General features: G+C 37.4%; 1 long non-coding RNA gene across 1 annotated transcript; it reads right to left on the bottom strand.

The window, feature by feature from the left end:
* Positions 1-412: 412 nt before the first annotated feature.
* On the bottom strand, positions 413-2,096 carry LOC143668068 (uncharacterized). The gene is made up of 3 exons (XR_013168278.1): positions 1,983-2,096; positions 1,249-1,346; positions 413-639 (listed from the first exon to the last, which is right to left on the bottom strand). It is a non-coding gene; the product is annotated as an uncharacterized LOC143668068 (long non-coding RNA).
* Between the last annotated feature and the right edge of the window lie 17,594 nt (positions 2,097-19,690).

Genomic DNA, 19,690 nt, shown 5'->3' with positions numbered 1-19,690 from the left:
TAACAAAATTTGTATAAAATATAAACTAACATGTACAATTAAAAAGCCTAAAAGTTGATGTTCAAGCTCATTTGTGTTTGAACAAAAATTGCTCATAGCCATTTATATTTGCCCTATATATATGTAAATATTTTAAAAATTATTGTGTTTATTTATGGTGTTGATTTTGAAAATTAACATATGATCACAATATTTAAATCTTTATGATATCTCATTTAATTCAATATACCAACAAATAATATAAATTGGTGTTATTTCTAATAATCATAACATCAAATTAAGTTAGCATTATTCTTTTAATTAAAATCAAATTTATATTGCATACATTACAATTGGCCCATAAGCACCCTCAAAGTTTGAGGAAAGCAAAAATTTGATTATTTAAAAACATGGATTCACTTTATAAGCCACTGTCTAGTCTGATCAACAAAAGAAAGATGGTAGAACACAAATAAACAATATCAAAAAGGCAAGAATAGGGTAGGGATATCACTATAGTTCCTACAGATATTAAAAAGGATACTAAGGAATAATCCCAAATCCCTGGGAGTCAGCTGAAGCAGTTCCACATAGAATTTGTTTGTATGCTTTGTAGCCATTGGGTGAGCTGTTGGGTTTTGGTCATCTGTTCCACCTTCCCTGAGGTATTAACACATACAACAGGAGGTGTTAGTAATAGCACGTAGGCCTCCTTGTTGGGCTAAAACAGAGTCTAAGGCAATACGATCATCAAGCACTACCTTAGCTAGAGTTTAATGATGTCTGCTGAGCCTATGACCTCAGAAATGTCAGCTTGAACAGAGATTCAGGCTCTAATGGCCCTAGAGGTAGGGCTGCTGAATTAGCCACTTGCCCTTCTTGTGGGGCCTGTTGCTTCTCTGTGCTGCCATGGAAAGTACCTGGTTCTCATGTCACCCAGTACAAGGCTTCTAGAATGATGCTGAGATGAAGAACATGTTAGCACCAACATGCAAATAACCCAGCCAACTGCTGGGTCTCCGTTTTTGAGGCAAGTGACTCATACTGTGTCAGGGATCGGTAGCGCATATGCTACCTAAGGTCACCTGCTAGATTGGGCCTTGTATCTTGTCAAGATTTATGGCCCAGCCAAACTGTCAAAACCCAGTTAGCAATACATGTAATCCCTGAATGGTTTACTTCTCGCTCTGGTCTACCAACATGATCTCATCAATGATTGAACACTAGGAGTCCTTTGGGCAGAGGTAGCTTACTCAAATATTGTCTCACCTGTTTGTGGCAGAAAGTGTGGGAGCTTAAATATCTCCACGGCAGTACTGTGTAAGTATACTCTATGTCTTGCCACAGGAATGTGAACTGATCCTGGTCTGCCACAGAGGGGACAAAGATTAAGGTGATTACAAGGTCAATGACTACATACTAGATGCTAGTGGAGCTCATAATAGCTTCTCTGAGAGTTACATCCGGGGCCACAGGTGTCAAAAGGAGGCCTAGGACTTCTTATCCTCAGATGGTAGACAGGGCTCTTGCTCCACTTCTAGGCCATTTTCAATTTACTCATGCCTGGGTAAAGCAATCTTTCTCAGGGGCCAGGCTGCTATTCTCTCCTAGATACCATCCATGACCATCCTTCTAGTTTATATTTTTTCCAAAGCTCTCCATTAGAGATCCTATCTCTGCTGTCCTTTGGGGGAGTATGTCCAGAAGCAACAAGAATAAAGTTCAGTAAGTGGGGACTCTAGAGGAAGGGGTGTCTGCTGACCCATAAGGTGAGGCTCTAGGTTTGCTGGGTTAACAGGTAGGTGCTTACTGCCTACTGGTCTGGCTTCTCATTCAATTACTATGGCAGCCACCTTCCTAATGTGGAAGTTGTTGCCCAAAGCAGGGAGGGTATGATAAACACACTCATTTGCTTCTCCCAGAGGAAGCCCTATGGTAAGGAGGAGAATCAGCTTGTCATCCCCTTCAGAAGTTCATGCCCAATGCAATCATCAAAGTCCTACCATGAAATGGGAATCCAGTGAGGGACTAAATCCCTCCAGCAGAGTTGGCATATCCATGTGTCAACATTCAATTGTTGCAACGTGAGTACGGCTTCCTCTTCATTACTCCAAGGCTTTGCTGGAATTCTGAGGAGGTAACCCAGAGTAGAATATGCTTGTTTGACTCTCTGAAGGCTGTAGGGAACCATTCCTTTCCCTCCCCCACCTTCACCTCTCTTAATTCCATCTATGAGTTTGTTGGAGGATGGGGTTGGATGCAAGGCAGCCAAGATTCCTCCATTCAGCCTGTTTGATCAGAGTGGTAGTGGAACTCACATCTTGAAGTTGACAGAGTGTGAGAGGAGGTCCTCTTCAGGTTTGTCTATAAATATCTTTCATATCCTGTATCCCCTTCTCTGTGAACGCTCATATTTATAGGTCCTCATATTCAATTCTAATATTCACCTTAATGATGACCAGCCACACACTAATCGCAAGATCAGTCTGGGTGGCTTGAGTATACATATGCTTGTGAGAAAAGATATAAAAGATCATGGGCCAGGGAAGTGTACACCAAATAGTGGAAGCCTCAACCTCAGTAACCTCAGCATGGAACCAGGTAGCCAATCCACTGGAATTCATGAGGAGATTCTCAAAATCTCATTTATCACTCTCTTTCCCCCAAAGGAAGGAAATAGCTCATCATAGGTGCCCCAGCTGCAGGCTGGTAATTCTAGCCAGGCTGGCTTAACAGGGCAGTCCTTCAGTTTAACTCACAGAACCATGAGTTCTCTGTTGCTCAAGATACTCCTATACAAAATAATGCAAGAATCACCAAAAAATCAACCTATCCCATATTTTCCCATGCATCCTTCTCACTTCACCAATATCTACCAAAATCTGTGAAGCAAGTTGCTAAATGGTGCATTGTGGAAACACAGACTCAGACACAACAAATTCTCCACTATTGACCACTTTATTACTTACATACCACAAAGAATCCAAAAGAGATGGGGAAGAGGTCTCATCTTGCCTAGTACCCCCAGGAGGGCCAATTGTTTGGGTCAGGGTTTATGGTTGGCAGCTCCAGTCACCCTGCTTTACATCAGAGATGAGGGACGCTGTGCTTTTAGAGTGCACAGAGATCCCTGCCACTGAACTAACAGTATGTATCAAGGCAAACTTTGTGCAGAATTCTCTACCTGACAAGGAGTTGGTGCTCCTTATTCCCATTTGGGGGTTTAAGGCATGGCCCGAATTGTTCCAATGCTAGGTAACTTGTCTTTAATCATTGAAACTTTGTCTCATCCAGGCTGTGACATGGAATTATACTGAAATATCTGCATGCAAGCAAGCAAGAGGGGGAAAGAAAGAGCTGGGAGATGACTACTGAACACATCCATGACTTTTCCAAAACCATATTATCAAAATAAAGGCAAAAAAATCACCTGATCACTCTAGGATATACCAAAAAGGCTTTCAATAGTTTTGTTTTTTAAATTCTCAATTAAAAAAAAGAAGGAAATATATTTTTCATTAATTTAGAAATAAGAGGAAACTTCTTATTTCCTTATATTAAAATAGGGAATCTAAAATCTACATCTGACCTCATATTAAATGGTGAATTATTAAATGCTTTTAGCTTAACTACAAAGAAGAGGAAAAGAAGTAAGTCTCATCCATTTTCATTTTCCATTATATAATAGATCCTCTCTATTATACTAGGCAAGAAAAAGAAATAAAAGCTATATTGACCAGAAAGAAGTAAAATCTGTATACACTTTGCATATCACAGTTATTTATGTAGAAAATTTTAAAGATGCTAAAAAATTGCTTGAACAGATAATACTAAACAACTAGTGTATTCAGCAAGTTCTCAGGATAAAAGGTAAATATAAAAAATTATATATGATACATTAAAATAATACTTTGGAATATAACATTAAAAACAATGAAAAATTAAAGGATAAAAGGTTAATATAAAGTATATTATGCATTAAAAGCAAATTGGAGAATGGCATTTGTCTCAGTTTGCTAAAGCTGTCAGAATGCAATGTATCAGAGATGGATTGGCTTTTATAAAGGGTATTTATTAAGTTATAAATTAAAATTCTAATCACATAATAATGTCAAAATTAAGGCACCAAAAAAATTAAAAACATAAAATAAAATTAAAAATTAAGGCACCAACAAGAGGATGCCTTCTCAGAGGAAAGGCAGCCAGCATCTGAGACACCTCTGTCAGTTAATTAGCATCTGAGGTCCTTGTTGCCAGTTTCTGATTTCAAACAGCTCTCTCAGCTACAGTGGGCCTTCTGGCATCTCCTGGGCAGTTTCCTTCTGCATTTGCAGACACCTGTGTGTAGGTATCTGCTCTCTGTATCAGCTCTGACTCTCTCTGTGAGCACTTTTAAGGACTCCAGTAAACTAATTTAGAACCACCTTGAATAGGGGGGGTCACATCTCCATGGAAACAACCTAACCAAAGGATTCCACCCACAATAAATCTGCACACAAGGTTGGATTAAAAGAACACGGCTGTTCTGGGGCATACAATAGTTTCAGACCAGCACAACATTAAAAACAATGAAATTCATAATAGCAATGAAACCCATGAAATATTTAGAAATAACTTCATCGTGTAATATCTCTACAGTGAAAATTATGAAACATTGCAAAGAGAAAGTAAATAAAATTTAAATAAATAGAAATATGTACTATGAACATGGATAGAAAGACAATACTGTTATCCATCCAATTTTCCCCTAAAGTTAGCTACAAATTCCGCACAGTCTCAGTCAAAATTCCAGGATGATGTTTTGTAGAAATCGATGAGTTGATTCTATAAATGTACGTTAATTTAAAGGGTATTGAATATGCAAAGCAATCCAGAAAGAAGAGAAGATGTTAGAGGACTTTTATTATGTCATTTCAATTGTAATTATATACGACAGTAATCAAGTAAGTGTGTGACTGTCAGAAGGCCCCACAAAATTAATATGACAGACTATAAAGCCTAGAAAGAAATCAAACATTAAGACATTTGATTTTTGACAAAAGTGCCAAAATAATCTTATTAGAAGAGCTAAGTTTCTCAAAAAATAATGTAATAATAAGTTGATAGTCATAAGGAAAATACGGATGAGTCTTACTGCACATAATCTGTATATTTTTTCATTTTTTTAATATGAAGTCTAAAACCAAAACACTTGAACAACTTACATAGAGAATATCCTCATAAATTGGGTATAAGAATATGTTCATTAGGTCACAGAAAGTAATAGCCATGAGAGAATAAAACTATATAAATTGGATTTCTTAAAAGTAAAAAAAAACTTATGCTTATGAAAAGATATCATTGAAAAATAAATGGGAAATTGTTAAGTCAGAAATTGTGAGGAGTCCGAAATGCTACCCTATTACCTGTTTAGATGCATATACGCACTGCAGGAACACCATGCAAGTAGGTCAGAGACCAAAGCTATATTATACCCACAGCAAAATCAACAGGCAAAGTAAGACTGCAGCACTGATTTCTTTTTCCCAGCACCTTGCAGCACTGATTTCTTTTTCCTAGCACCTTATAGGGATATATATGAGGACATTGTAGAAAAATCCTACACAAGCAGTGGGAGCGTTCTACAGGCTAGGGACCCTGAGAAGATGAATCTGCATGCTTATAAACATGCTCTCCCACTGAAAAAGTTTTGTTTCTTGGAAACAAATGGGGAGGATCCTGGCTTCTTATTCTACCCCTTTGGAATATAAATAAACCTCTCCGAGGAGAGCACAAGCCAAGTCCTCAGGTTTTACAGCTCAAGATTTCATCCCTTTTGAAATGTAAACACACAGAAGATAAATTCCTTGGGAGGTTTCTGGGTTGATCAGTCATCTTCTGAGTTAATCAGATGCCTAATGTGGACCAAAACCACTTCACTCTTGGGAATATAATAGAAAATTCTTGGGAATATAGCAGAAAGCTTCTTATCTGTTTGTATGGAAGCAGTTAGCTACAGCATTAAGGAGAAAAATGGCTTCAGTTCTACTTCTCATGGTGGGTGGAAAGTAAATGTTTCTGTAGGAAGTGAAAACAAGAATTCTTTATCTTTAGAGTAAGTCGAGTTTGGTGGCTCAGTAGGCTGAAACCTTACAGGAACACTGAAAAATCCAGGGAAGATTTGTTTTCCAACAACAAGTTACAGACTTGGAAAAATATCTGCAAAACATATATCTAACTAAGGACTGGTAGCCAGGATATATAAAGGACTTCTAGAATTCAAAAATTGAAAAGACAGACATGTAATAAAAGTGGCCAAAATATTTAAAGGCAGACTTCACAAAATAAGATACATAAATGACCAATAAGTATATGAAGATGCCCTCCACCTCACTAATCATCAGGGAAATATGAATTAAAACTAGAAGGTAAACCTGTACATACATAGAATGCCTTATATTTAAAATAACTAATATAGAATGCCTTATATTTAAAATAACACTAAATGAAAGAGAGATTGTGAAACAATTGGGGTTCTCATTTATTGTGGGTAGAGATGGATGTACAATGATATAATAACGTTGGCAAAAGAAGTGATATTATCTTCAATGAAAGCTATGCACTTAAATTATTACCCAGTAATTCTAGCCCTATGCATTTATCTGAAAGGAATAATGTCTATTTTTTTGAAACGTGCAGAAGAACATCCATAGCAGCTTTATAAAGAACAGCCAAAAACCAAAACAGCCAGGTGTCTATCAACAAAGAAACCATAGTATATTAGTAAAATCAGACACTACTCAGCAATAAAAAAGTAATGGATTACTGATTCATATATCAACATGGGGAAAACTCAAAAATATGATGCTATGTGAAAAAACCCTTACACAAACAGTCTATAGTGTAAGATCCACTTGTAGAAAATTCTAGAACAGGAAAACTAATCTATGGTAGAGGAAAAAGCAAAACAAAACAAAACAAAACTGTAGAGCTGTTTTAGTTACCTAGGCTGCTTAATAAAAATACCACGAAATGGTTCCACTTAAGCAATGGGAATTTATTTGCTTATAGTTTTGAGGTCAGGAAAATGTTCAAATAAAGGCATCGTCAAGACCTTGCTTTCTCACTGAAGACTGGAATTCTGGGCTTGGCTGCTGCGGATCGTTGGATCCACTGGCACCCGGCAAGGCACACGGTAGCATCTCCTGGTCTCTCCTTTCTCTTCCAGGTCATTTCAGCTGCTTGCTTCCTCTCGTTCTCTCTCCCTCTGTCTGAATTTCATTCCACGTATAAAAGACCGCAGTAGTAGGGTTAAGATGCATCCGGATTGATTTTAATTGAAGTAACCGCATCAAAATATCCTATTCACCACGGATTCACACCCACAGGAATGGATTAAATTTAAGAACATGTTTTTCTGGGGTACATACAGCTTCAATTCACCACAAGTGTGTGTGGTAGGGGTGGGGACTGTCTGGGGGAACTTTCTGGGACTTTATAAGACCTCGGGACGCGCACACGAATGTACTTTCCCAGACTCAATGACGAACACTTAAGAGTAGTGATCTTAATGCATGTAAATTTTAAATTTGGAAAACCCTGAAAACTGATAATGAACAATAGTTCATAAAATACATGCTGAAGTATTTAGGAAGAAGTCTATATATATATCTGCAATTACCTTTGAAGGGTCTGCGTCTGTTATTTTATAGACTTCCTTTCAATTTGAGTTTGCCTGAAGTTTTTCTCTGCAAATAATCTTTAAAAATGTTCCAAAAAATAGTATGGGTTAATGGGTGGCTAGAGGGATGAATGGATACATAATTATGTAATAAAAATAGTAAAATGTTAATACTAGAAATGAGGTGGATGTTCACTGTAATGGTCTTTCAATTTTTCTATATGTTTGAAACTTTTCACAATAAAATATTGGGAAGCAAATCACAGGAAGGGAGAAGATTTCTTTTTTCATATACTTACTTCAAAATAGTTTATAATATTCCTGGTGCCTGCCCATGCCAAAAAAATAAAAAATGGTTTAGAATATAAGACAGCTATTTTCATGAATTTTAAAGAGTGTGGAAGTTTGACTGATGCCAAAGCCATATTATATCTCCCTATTATATACTCACATGGCACACCGTGCTTCTGTGTGTTTATCTCCCTGTTATATACTCACATGGCACACCGTGCTTCTGTGTGTTTATCTCCCTGTTATATATTCACATGGCACACCGTGCTTCTGTGTGTTTGCTTGACTTCAAAACTTATGCGGAATCTTCTGCTATCAGCATAGTCAAATCTACTGTATTCTCTCCCACTAATTACTGCCATAGCCTCTTATCAGGCATTTTTGTTGACTCTTGCTGTCTTTGCAAGATATATCATATTCAAATATTTCTACTGAAGCCCCCCAGTAGCTTCAAGCTGCACTGAGAGAAACATAAAAACATCCTAACATGATTTGCAAGGGCACACACCATCTCCTGGCTGCCCTTTTCTCTTCACCTTTCACTCTGGTGCCCATTCTGCTCCCGCCATCATGACCTTCCTCTTAGACAAGCCAAGATTTTATCCACTTCAGAGTCCTGGCAGTGACTTCTGCCTGAAATACTCTTCCTTCAATGCGTAAATAGGCCACTCTTATCTCCTTCAAGTCTCGCCTCACAATGTCTTGCATTGTTGACCCTATGTAAAAAAGAAGTAGGGCTGGCCATGGTGGCTCAGCAGGCAGAGTTCTCACTTGCCATGTGGGAGTCCCGGGTTTGATTCCTGGTGCCTGCCCATGCCAAAAAAAAAAGGAAAAAATCCACTTTCACCCTGGCATATAACCCGCCCCCACACACACACCCATTAGTCAAAATGTAAACAAACCAAAAATTTATTTTGTGCTGAGTCCATGAGATTTTGAGATTTGTCTGTTACTGTAGCGGCACTACTTTATCTAATATATACATCAAATTATTCCAAATGTCTTGCTAGTTAGTGCAATATTTTAGAGTTGATTTTTTTGTAAATTTAAAAGTCAATAATTGTTCTGTGGAAATTGATCTCCTACACTGAAGTATTTCTACTATTATAATGACATTTAGAAACAAAATATTGCATTTCTATTAGTTTTCTATATCAGGGCATGTTTTATTATTTCATTATTCCCTCAGTATATTCTCCTTATATTGCAAGTATGAAACAACACTTAAATTAGCAGGCCTCCATTCACTGTTCAATCCCATTTCCCACACACAGTGAAACTTCACTAGCTTGTCAATGGGCACACTTCTACTTGCCTCCCTTCTTGACGTAAATGTATTGCTGCTCTATATGTTCTCTTGCATACTACTTTTTCACTAAATATTACAGGTTGGAAATCCTTTTATCTCATTACTTATAAATTTGCCTCATTTTTTTAAATTTCTGCCTAAATTATATTAACTTTCAGTAAAAAAAGATCAAAAAATTAAATATTCATCTCAGTGAGTGAGAGTATACCTTTCCCCAAATAGTCCAGAAGAATCCTCACCCATCATTTTCAAATTTTTTACCCTCTAATAAGGAACAGAATCTTCGTGAAATTCAAATTCCCATTTTTTTAAGTTAAAGACAGGGTAAAGTGTTCAGATAAGAAAGGTGAGGCAATCTGGGAGCATAATTCAGTTCAAAATACAGTAGAATTGCCGTGATTCTGCTTTCCCAGAACAATTCTTGTTTATGCCTTATGTCCTGGCTCCTGTGGGGATGATCATAAAAGCCAAATATTTTAAGCTTTTAAAAAGTATTATTTTTACCAAGTTGTATTAAAATGAAGCAAAATTGGTTTGAGGAACTTCTTTCCGTTTAGATTCAGAATGAGCAAACAATGGCCCTGGAGCCAAATCCAATCAGCTGCCTGCTTGTTTATGGTCCTCAAGCCAAGAATGGGCATATATTTTTTAGTGGTTATATTTCACTTGCTTATATAAATTCTCACATAGCAGTCTCAATGTTGCCCCTTTGCTCACAAAGTTTAAAATATTTAATGTCTGACTCATTAAAGAAAACCTTGCCAACCCCTAATTTTGATCAAATGGCTGTTCTGCAATATTTATATTACTCATTTTTGGTAACAAATTGTCCTTTTTTTTTGCGTGGGCAGGCACCAGGAATTGACCCCAGGTCTCTGGCATGGCAGGGGAGAATTCTGCCACTGAGCCACCGTTGCACTGCCCCAAATTATCCTTTGAAAGAAAAAGTTTTCATTATGTTGGTCCTTTTAGGAGAAGAAATTTACAAACTGTTCAATACTGTCAGGTTAATATCAGTATTGTAATTACCTAAGGGTACTTCTAAACTGCCTTAACTTTCTGAACTTAAAAATAATTTTACTTTGTTCAGTATCTCCTGAATCGGGAAATGGGTCAACTGGTCTGTCTCTCATCAACATGTATCAGAAGGGGGCAGCTGGAATTAGAGGATCTAGTCCCAAGATGCCTTTTTTTTTTTTTAATTTTTAATTAATTTTAAAAAAAGAAAAAAATTACAGGAAAGAAACACAAACATTCCCAATATGTGATCATTCTAATCTACATATATAATCAGTAATTCACAATATCATCGCATAGCTCCAGATTCATCATCATGATCATTTCTTAGAACATTTGCATCAACTCACTAAAAGAAACAAAAAGACAACAGAAAAATAAAATGAAAACAGAAAAAAAAATCCATACACAGTATACCCCTTACTCCTCCCTTTCATTGATCACGAGCATTTCAAACTAAATTTATTTTAACATTTGTTCCCCCATATTATTTATTTTTATTCCATATGTTCTACTCATCTATTAACAAGGTAGATAAAAGGAGCATAAGACACAAGGTTTTCACAATCACACAGTCACACTGTGAAAGCTACACCATTATACAATTATCATCAAGAAACATGGCTACCGGAACACAGCTCTACATTTTCAGGCAGTTCCCTCAAGCCTCTCCATTTCCTCTTGGATAACAAGGTGATATCTACTTAATGCATAAGAATAACCTCGAGGACAACTCTCGACTCTGTCTGGAATCTCTCAACAATTGACACGTTGTCTCATTTCACTCTTCCTCCTTTTGTACAGAGGATTTTCTCAATACCTGATGCTGGGTCCCAGCTCATCCCAGGGTTTTTCTCAACCCCTTGATACTGAGTCCGAGTTTATTGTTGGATTTCTGTCCCACGCCGCCAGGAAGGTCCACACCCCTGGGATCCATGCCCCATGCAGACAGGGGGAGGGTGGTGAGTTTGCTTGTGGTGTTGGCTGGAGAAAGAGGCCACATCTGAGCAAAAAAAGAGGTTCTCCTGGGGGTGACTCCCAGGCCTAATTTTAAGTAGGCTTGACCTACCCTTTGTGGGGTTAAGGTTCATATGAACAAACCCTAAGACTGGGGGATCAGCCTATAGCTTTGGTTGTCCACACTGCTTGTGAGAATATCAAGAATTCAACTTGGGGAAGTTGAATTTTCCCCCATTCTCACCAAAGGGGACTTTGCAAATACTTTTCTGCTCACTGGTCAAATCACTCTGGGATTCTTTGGGATATCACTCTGCACAAACCAACAAAATTTCATGTCTTACTCAAGGTTCCATGTACTTATGTTGTTCAACCAAGCTATCTACATAAGTTATATTAGGAAATGCACTAGTCAAAATATAAATTTTGTACCAAATAAACATTTTTTGCAGTAGTCTCACATGTAAGTTGAAATTTTAAAATATTACCATCTATTTTCAGCACCCTGAAGTAAAGACATTCTTTTGTTCTTCCTTATGCAAAAACATTTTTTTTTAAATTTGTACATTTAGTCACTGTCATTATACACTCTAGGCAATCCTAGATTATACCATCTCAATCTTTGTCGTCTGTCTCCCTTTCTGATTTCATTTGTGCCCCCAGCCCTCCTCCCTCTATCATTCTCACATTCAGCTTCATTTGTTTTAACATAATTGTATTACAGTTAGGTAGTATTGTGCTGTCCATTTCTGAGTTTTTACATTCAGTCCTGTTGCACAGTCTGTATCCCTTCCGCTCCAATTACCCAATATCTTACCCTATTTCTATCTCCTGATGGTCTCTGCTACCAACGAAATTCTCCAAGTTTATTCACTAATGTCAGTTCATATCAGTGAGACCATACAGTATTTGTCCTTTTGTTTTGGCTAATCTCACTCAGCATAATGTTCTTAAGGCTCATCCATGTTGTTACATACTTCATAACTGTATTCTGTCTTACAGCTGCATGATATCCCATCGTATGTATATACCACAGTTTGTTTAGCCACCCACCTGTTGATGGATATTTTGGCTGTTTCCATCTCTAGGTAATTGTAAATAATGCTGCTATGAACATTGGTGTGCAAATGTCCATTTGTGTCCTTGTCCTCATGTCCTTTGAGTAGAGACAGCATATAGATGGGTCCTGTTCCCTAATCCATTCTGCCAGTTCATGTCCCCCAATTGGGAAGCTTAATCCATCAACATCAGTGTTCTTACTGCCCGGGCTTTTTGCCTTTTGATTTTTGTATGTCTTTCTAATTTTCTTTCTTTTTACCTTTACTCATGGTCTTCCTTTCTACACTCTTCTCCACACCTTTCTCTTCTGCTTTCGTATCTTTTCATATCTGTCTCTAGTGCCCCCTTTAGTATTTCTTGCAGAGCTGGTCACTTAGTCACAAATTCTCTCAGTGGTTTTTTGTCTGAAAATGTTTTAATTTCTCCCTCATTTTTGAAGGACAATTTTGCTGGATATAGAATTCTTGGTTGGCAGTTTTTCTCTTTTAATAATTTAAATATATCATCTCACTGTCTTCTTGCATCCACAGTTTCTGTTGAGAAATCTACGCATAGTCTTATTCTGAATTAAATGTTTCAGCTCCTGTATCTCATTTGAATTGTTGGTTTGTTCCTTTGACTGGGCCATATCTTCAATTTTCCTAGTGTGATTTGTTATTTTTTGCTGGCGTCAAAAAATAGGTAGGCATTTAATTACCTTAATTAGTTTATTCTGGAGATTGCTTTTACTTCTTTTACTTAGGGTTTTCTGGCTGGATGAATTTGTTGTCTCTCTGTTCTTTGACATTCAGTTCAGCTTATTCTGGACCTCTAGCTTAGGTTTTGTTTAACAGGAGAATTTTTCAGTTCTTGTTTTCTTGCTTCTTGCCCTGCTTGTATGGTGCCTTTATCCCCCCCACCCTGAGAAGGGTCTACATAGGTATTATAGACCCCAGCTGGATTTTCCCAGACCAAACTGGCCTCCTATGAGGAGGAAAGATTCACCTGCATTGGTTTCCCTGAGGGTGAGACCCAGCAGGTTGACAGACTTCCCTGTGAAGTCTCTGGGCTCTGTTTTTCTTATATTGCCCAGTATGTGGTGCTTGTCTGCCTGCAGGTCCCACCAGCATAAGATGATGTGGTACCTTTAACGTTGGCTGGGGGCATGGTGGAGACAGAGGAGAAGTTGTAGGCTGGTTTTAATGGCTTCAAATTACCAAGCCCTGGTGCAAGAAGCCTTTTTTACTCCCATGTCTGGCACCTCAGTGCTTCTTGGTCTCTCTCTTCTCATATGGCCCCTTTCTAAGACTCAGTCTCCCTAAAGATGCTGGTTTCAGGGCAGTTGTACTTTTTACACAGCTAATGGTTTCTAGGAAACCAGAATGATTTTCTACCCACCCAGTCAGGGGCAACTAGTGATTGGCACAGCATCTCTTCTGCTCTATTCTGTTGGTCAAAAAAGTCATTCTCCAACCATGAAATGTTTTAACAAATATCATTGTGACAGCTGACTTCTCATGAGAAAAAAAGAGACAGAAGACAATGAAATTATATCTTTAAAATGATGGAAGAAAATATAAACATATAGTTTTATGTCCAGTGAAAATATCATCTAAAAGCTAAACTAAAATATATTTTAATATATTTTTAAGCAAAAACTAATGAGAACATTTTATCTGCAGAGCTGCACTTCACGAAATTTTAAAGGAATTTCTCGAGGATGAAATAAAATGATATCATGTGGAAATGTGACTCTACTCAAAGGAATGAAGTATACTGGAAATGGTGAATATGTGGATCAATAAAAAGTAACATTTCTTATTTGACCAATTTATACAAAGTTAATTGTTAATAATAGAAATGGTGACATTATCCAGTTTTTAATTTATGTAGATATAAATTATATGCCAATATAGCACAAAGGATGAGTGGAAGGAAAATGTAAGTATACTTTTCTAAAACTTTGATATTATTCACGGTGTTACAATTATTTGTAGGCAGACTGAGTAATTTAAATATGCATATTGCAAACCTTAAAGCAACTGATTTTAAAAGAATACAAAAAGCTCATATTTAATAAGTCAAGAGGACATAACATAAAATCACAAATGATAATTAATTCATAGCTGAACTACAGGAAAAGAAGAGAAAAAAGGACAAAGAACAGTGGAATTAATAGGAAAAAAAGATGGCTACTAGAGTTACACCTGACAATGTCAATGATTAAGTTAAAATGCAAATGAACTGATTTTATTAGCAACTGTAGTGGGCTGAATGCTGGCGTTCAAAAATTCATTATTGGGTGATAGGATGATGGCTTAGTGGCAGAATTCTTGACTGCCATGCCAGAGACCCAGGTTTGATCCTGGTGTCTGCCCATGCAAAAGAAAACCGAAATCCATTACTAGTCAGAAGATTACAGAGTAAGAAGCTCAAGGAATCAGTCCTTCCACCAAACAGCTATTGAACTAACAGGAATTATCTTACTCAACTACTTTGATACTCCAGAATCTAGTGGATGATGCCTTGAAGGAAGATGCAATGAAGCATTAAAGGAAGAACTGGAGGAAGAAGCTGATAAAGTAGAATAAATACCAGTGATTTCTGCCTTCTATAGAACAGCTGCCATCCCCCTAACCACAGAAGGATGGTGGACAGCCCTGGCTCCTACTGCCAGTTGCTTGTTTCACCATGAAATGTAAAGACCTAGTCCAACGAACTCCAGAGAAGTGTAGCCTGATTACTCATCACTGTATTTGATCTGTTACTGCAGATTGCCAAGGTAGTGATTATTCCAACCCCACAAGAGGCAAAAGCAGAAGCAGAATCTTTAAGACAGTACCTTCTTCAAGATTATAGAAAACAGTTGAAGGGCTGCATATTGGGAAGGAAGCAATGAAGTATTCCTTATTTTCAGATGACTTTATATTATATGTGGAAATTCTTGAAAAATTCACAACAGATCTACTGGAACCAATAAACAAATTCAGGAAAATGGCAGGGTTCGAAAATAACATGCCAAAAAAAAATGTAGTGCTTATATACACTGGTTATGAGCAATTTGATTTTTATGAACCAATTTATAATAGCAATGAAAAGAATCAAATATCTAGGAATAAATCTAATCTGCGGAAAAGACTTATACACAGAAATGACAAAACTCTGTTAAAAGAAATCAAAGAAGAACTAAATAAATAGCAAGATATTCCTTGCTCATGGATTGGAAGACTAAATATTGTTAATATGTCAATTAAACCCAAAGCAATTTATAGATTCAGCACAATCTCATTCAAAATTTCACAACTTTTTTTGTAGCAATGGAAAAGTCAGTTATCAAATTAGTATGGAAAAGTAAAAGCTCCAAATAGCCAAAGCCATATGAAAAGTTGAAGAACACAGAGTTGTGGTTCTTAAAACGTATTACAAAACTACTGCCATCAAAACTACATGATACTGAAGATGGCAGCATAGGAAGTTATGGAATTAGGTTGTCCTCCCAGACAGCTAGAAAACAGCCCAGACTGTCTGAAACAACTGTATAGCAGACTTCTGTGACCAGACGCACATCATACAGTAGCCTGGAATGAACAGAAGGGCCAAGATTGATAAATCACAGCACTAAACTGTAAGTAAATCCTTCCACATTGTGGAGGATGGTGCCCCTCCCCCACTGGCATGGCAGGTTGAATCGGTCTCTCCCCAGTGGGAGGCAGAAGCTCTCTCTAACATGAGTAAAGGAAGGAGAGTTCACACAAGCTCCAATTGTGGATTAATAAACAAATTTGGACTGCTGAATCCTAGCTCCAAGCCAGACAAATCTAGAAAACAAATAAGAAAAACAGATCTATATTAGACCCAGTGCCCAGGGGGAGGAGGCAGGCCTGATGAGAAAAAGCAAAACCAACAAAAAAGCATAGGTTCCTGGAGCTGGCTTAGTTCGGAATGCTGAAAAAGTACTGTGCACCAAGGAAAGGCGCACATAGAGCCAGATACCAACCTTAGTCCTTGATTAGGAAACTTGGAGGGCGGGGACTGGCTCTAGGAAAAGATTTTTTCCTTTCTCTCTCACTCTCTCTTCTTATAGCTGCCCTTAAAGAAAGCAGCAAGGATTCTCAGTTTTCAGTCCTGCCCCCAGGTAGAGGTGGAAGTCAGGAATGACTGAGAGACAAAATAACTAGTCAGATGGAGAACACAGTTCCCTAAAGAGGTTATCTTCTGCAAGAAAAGGAATGGGGAGTGGGGTAGGGCCCCGCTCAAGTGGTGTCTCTCATTTAGAGAATTTGGATCCCAGGGGTTGGGCTATCAGCAGCAGTTTCAACCTAGAAAAAGCTGAGCCAGTCAGTCTCAAATATGTTCCAAGCAGGAAAGGAAGGCTGATTTAGAGTCCTTCAATTTTCCAGCCTGCCATAAACAGGGGCCTCCTCTCCAATCCCCAAAATAATGAGGGAAGACAAGGCCCAACAAAGACATTGAGTGTTATTTAAGGAATTCAGACCCCAGGACATGGAAAACAGAAAGAGTTCGAGCTTGCCTTCAGCTCAGCCAGTCTCAACCATGCCCCAGGCAGGGGCAGGGTCTGCTGAGAATTAAAGGGAGAGTTCCACTTTATGTCTGTGGGGAGCAGTGGGCTAAGTGTCATCTGCTGGATAAGACAGGAAAAGCACAGAATTAAAGGCTTCACAGGAAATACTGGCATACTGCTGAGTCTCATCCCCAGGGAACCTGATACTGATTATACCACCTTCATGAGTCCTGGGCCTGTCATGTCTGGGAAAATCTATGTTTTCTGAGAAAACTGATCCTGTCTGGGGAGACTGTCCTCTGAGAACCAGACCTCCAGGTAAAAGTTGCTAGAGATAATGAATGGAGTGTTGAAAACATATAGAGGCAAAAACAAAACAAAACAAAACAAAAAGAAAATCAACATTCCCTGGGGAAAAAGAGGGAAGAGAGAGATACGAAAATGGCAATCTATAAAACTTCCATAAAGGAAGGGAAAGAATCAGGGAAATAAAAGCTAAAAAATTCTGATTAGTTAAACAGAAGACATGCTAGAAATCTAGAATAAGTTTAACCAAATGTTGAAGAATAGTGATAGAACAAAGCCAACCAACAAGAAAACCCCAGGCAAAAGGTTGACAATGTCCTCCAAAATAAACTAATCAAGGAAATTAGATGTCTAGACACCAGCAAAAAGTATCATAAGCCATACTAGGAGTCGGGAAGATATGGCCCAGTCAAAAGAACAAACTGACAACTCAAAGGATATACAGGAGCTGAAACAACTAATTAAAGGTGTTCAAGCAAATCATCTATATAAAAGGTGTTCAAGCAAATGAGTTGAAAGAAAATATGACAAAAGAGATGAAGGATATAAAGAAGACACTGGGTGACAATACAGAAGAACTAAAAATAAATGGCAAAAATAATGGGAAACAAATTTGCAAAGCAAATGACAGAACTTATGGAAATGAAGACCACAGTAGAGATGATGAAAAACACAATGGAGACATAAAAACACAGAACTGAAGAAGCAGAAGAAAGGATGAGTGAACTAGAGGCTAGATCATTTGAAATCTTACACACAAAACAACTGACAGGGAAAAGAATGGAAAAATATGAGCAGGGTCTCTGCAATTGAATGACAATATGAAGCACATAAAAATGCATGTTATAGATGTCCCAGGGGCAGAAAGAATAATAATTAAGAAGACAATCACTGAAAATTTCCCAACTCTTACAAAAGACATAAAATTACAGAACCAAGAAATGCAGCTTACCCCAAACAGAGCATATTCAAATAGATCTATGCCATGACACTTACTAATTAGATTGTCAAATGTCAAAGACAAAAGGAGAATTCTGAAAGCAACAAGAGAAAAATGATCCTTCATATACAAAGGAAGCCCAATAAGATTAAATGCAGATCTCTCAGCAGAAACCAATGAGATGAAAAAGGCAGTGTATGACATATTTAAAGATGCTGAAAGAGAAAAAAACTGCCAAACAGGAATTTTATATCTGGAAAAACTGTATTTTAAAAATGAAGGAGAGTTTAAATATTTTCAGATAAACAGATACTGAAAGAGTATATGAGCAAGAGATCTGCTCTACTAAATATAGTACTACATGTAGATAGGAAAAGAAAGGAGTGAGAGGTATGGAGAAGAGTTTAGAAATGAAGATTATCAGTAAGGGTAAGTAAAATAGAGAGAAAAATAAAAAAAGTATGACAAAATCCAAAAATAAACACTTGAAAGAATTATTGCCTTACAGTAATAACATGAAATGCTGATGGGTTAAACTGCCCAATCAAAAGGCATAGACTGTAAGAATGAATTTATATAACAAAAAAAACCAGAATCTGCTAAAATGCTGTCTGCAAGAGATTCATATTAGACTCAAGGACAATGATAGTTTGAAAGTGAAGATTGGAAAGATATCTCAAACAAAGAACCAGAAAAGAGAAGTAGTAGCTATACCAATATCAGACAAATTAGATTTTAAATTTAAAACTATTAAAAGAGATGAAAAGGATACCATGTATTAATAAAAGGGACAATTCATCAAGAAGAAATAACAATCATAAATATTTATGCAACAAGCCAGAGTATCCCAAAATACATGAGGCAAACACTGAAGGGAAAAGTAGGCACCTCTACAATAATAGTTGGAGACTTCAATTCACCACTCTTATCAATGAATAGAACATCTAGACAGAGGATCAATAAGGAAATTGACATCTTGAATAGTATGATAAATGAACTAGACTTAACAGATATTTATAAAACATTGCAAACCACAACAGCAATACATATATTTTTCTCAAGTGCTCATGACCATTCTCCAGGATAGAACAAAACAGGTCTCAATAAATTTAAAAAGACTGAAATTATACAAAACACTCTCTTGGGTCGTAATGGAATGAGGTTGAAAATCAATAACAAGTGGAAGGTGGGAAAATTAACAAATATACGGAGGCTAAACGACACACTCTTAAACAACCAGTGGGTCAAGGAAGAAATTAGAGACACTTTTTCAAAGAGGAAACACAAATGGCTCAAAGCCATATGCAAAGATCCTCAACTTCACTAGCTATAGGGGAAATGCAAATCAAAACCGCAGTGAGATATTTCATATCTATCAGGAAAGACATTATAAAACAACAATAAAGAAAGAAAGAATACATGTTCTGGAGAAGATGTGGAGAAATAGTTACACATATTCATTTATGGTGGGAATGTAGAATTTGCAACCACTCTGGCAAGCTCTTTACCAGTCCCTCAGGAAGCTAAGTATAGAATTGCCATATGATCCAGCAATCCCATTGCTAGGCAAAGCATGGAAGAACTGAATACCCGGACACGAATGGACTTTTGCACACCAATGTTTACAGCGGCATAATTCATCATTGCAAAGAAATGGAAACAGCCCAAATG

Source organism: Tamandua tetradactyla, chromosome 24, assembly GCF_023851605.1.
Source record: "Tamandua tetradactyla isolate mTamTet1 chromosome 24, mTamTet1.pri, whole genome shotgun sequence".
NCBI classification, from domain to species: Eukaryota; Metazoa; Chordata; class Mammalia; order Pilosa; family Myrmecophagidae; genus Tamandua; species Tamandua tetradactyla.
This window is presented reverse-complemented; position numbering and strand designations above follow the sequence as displayed.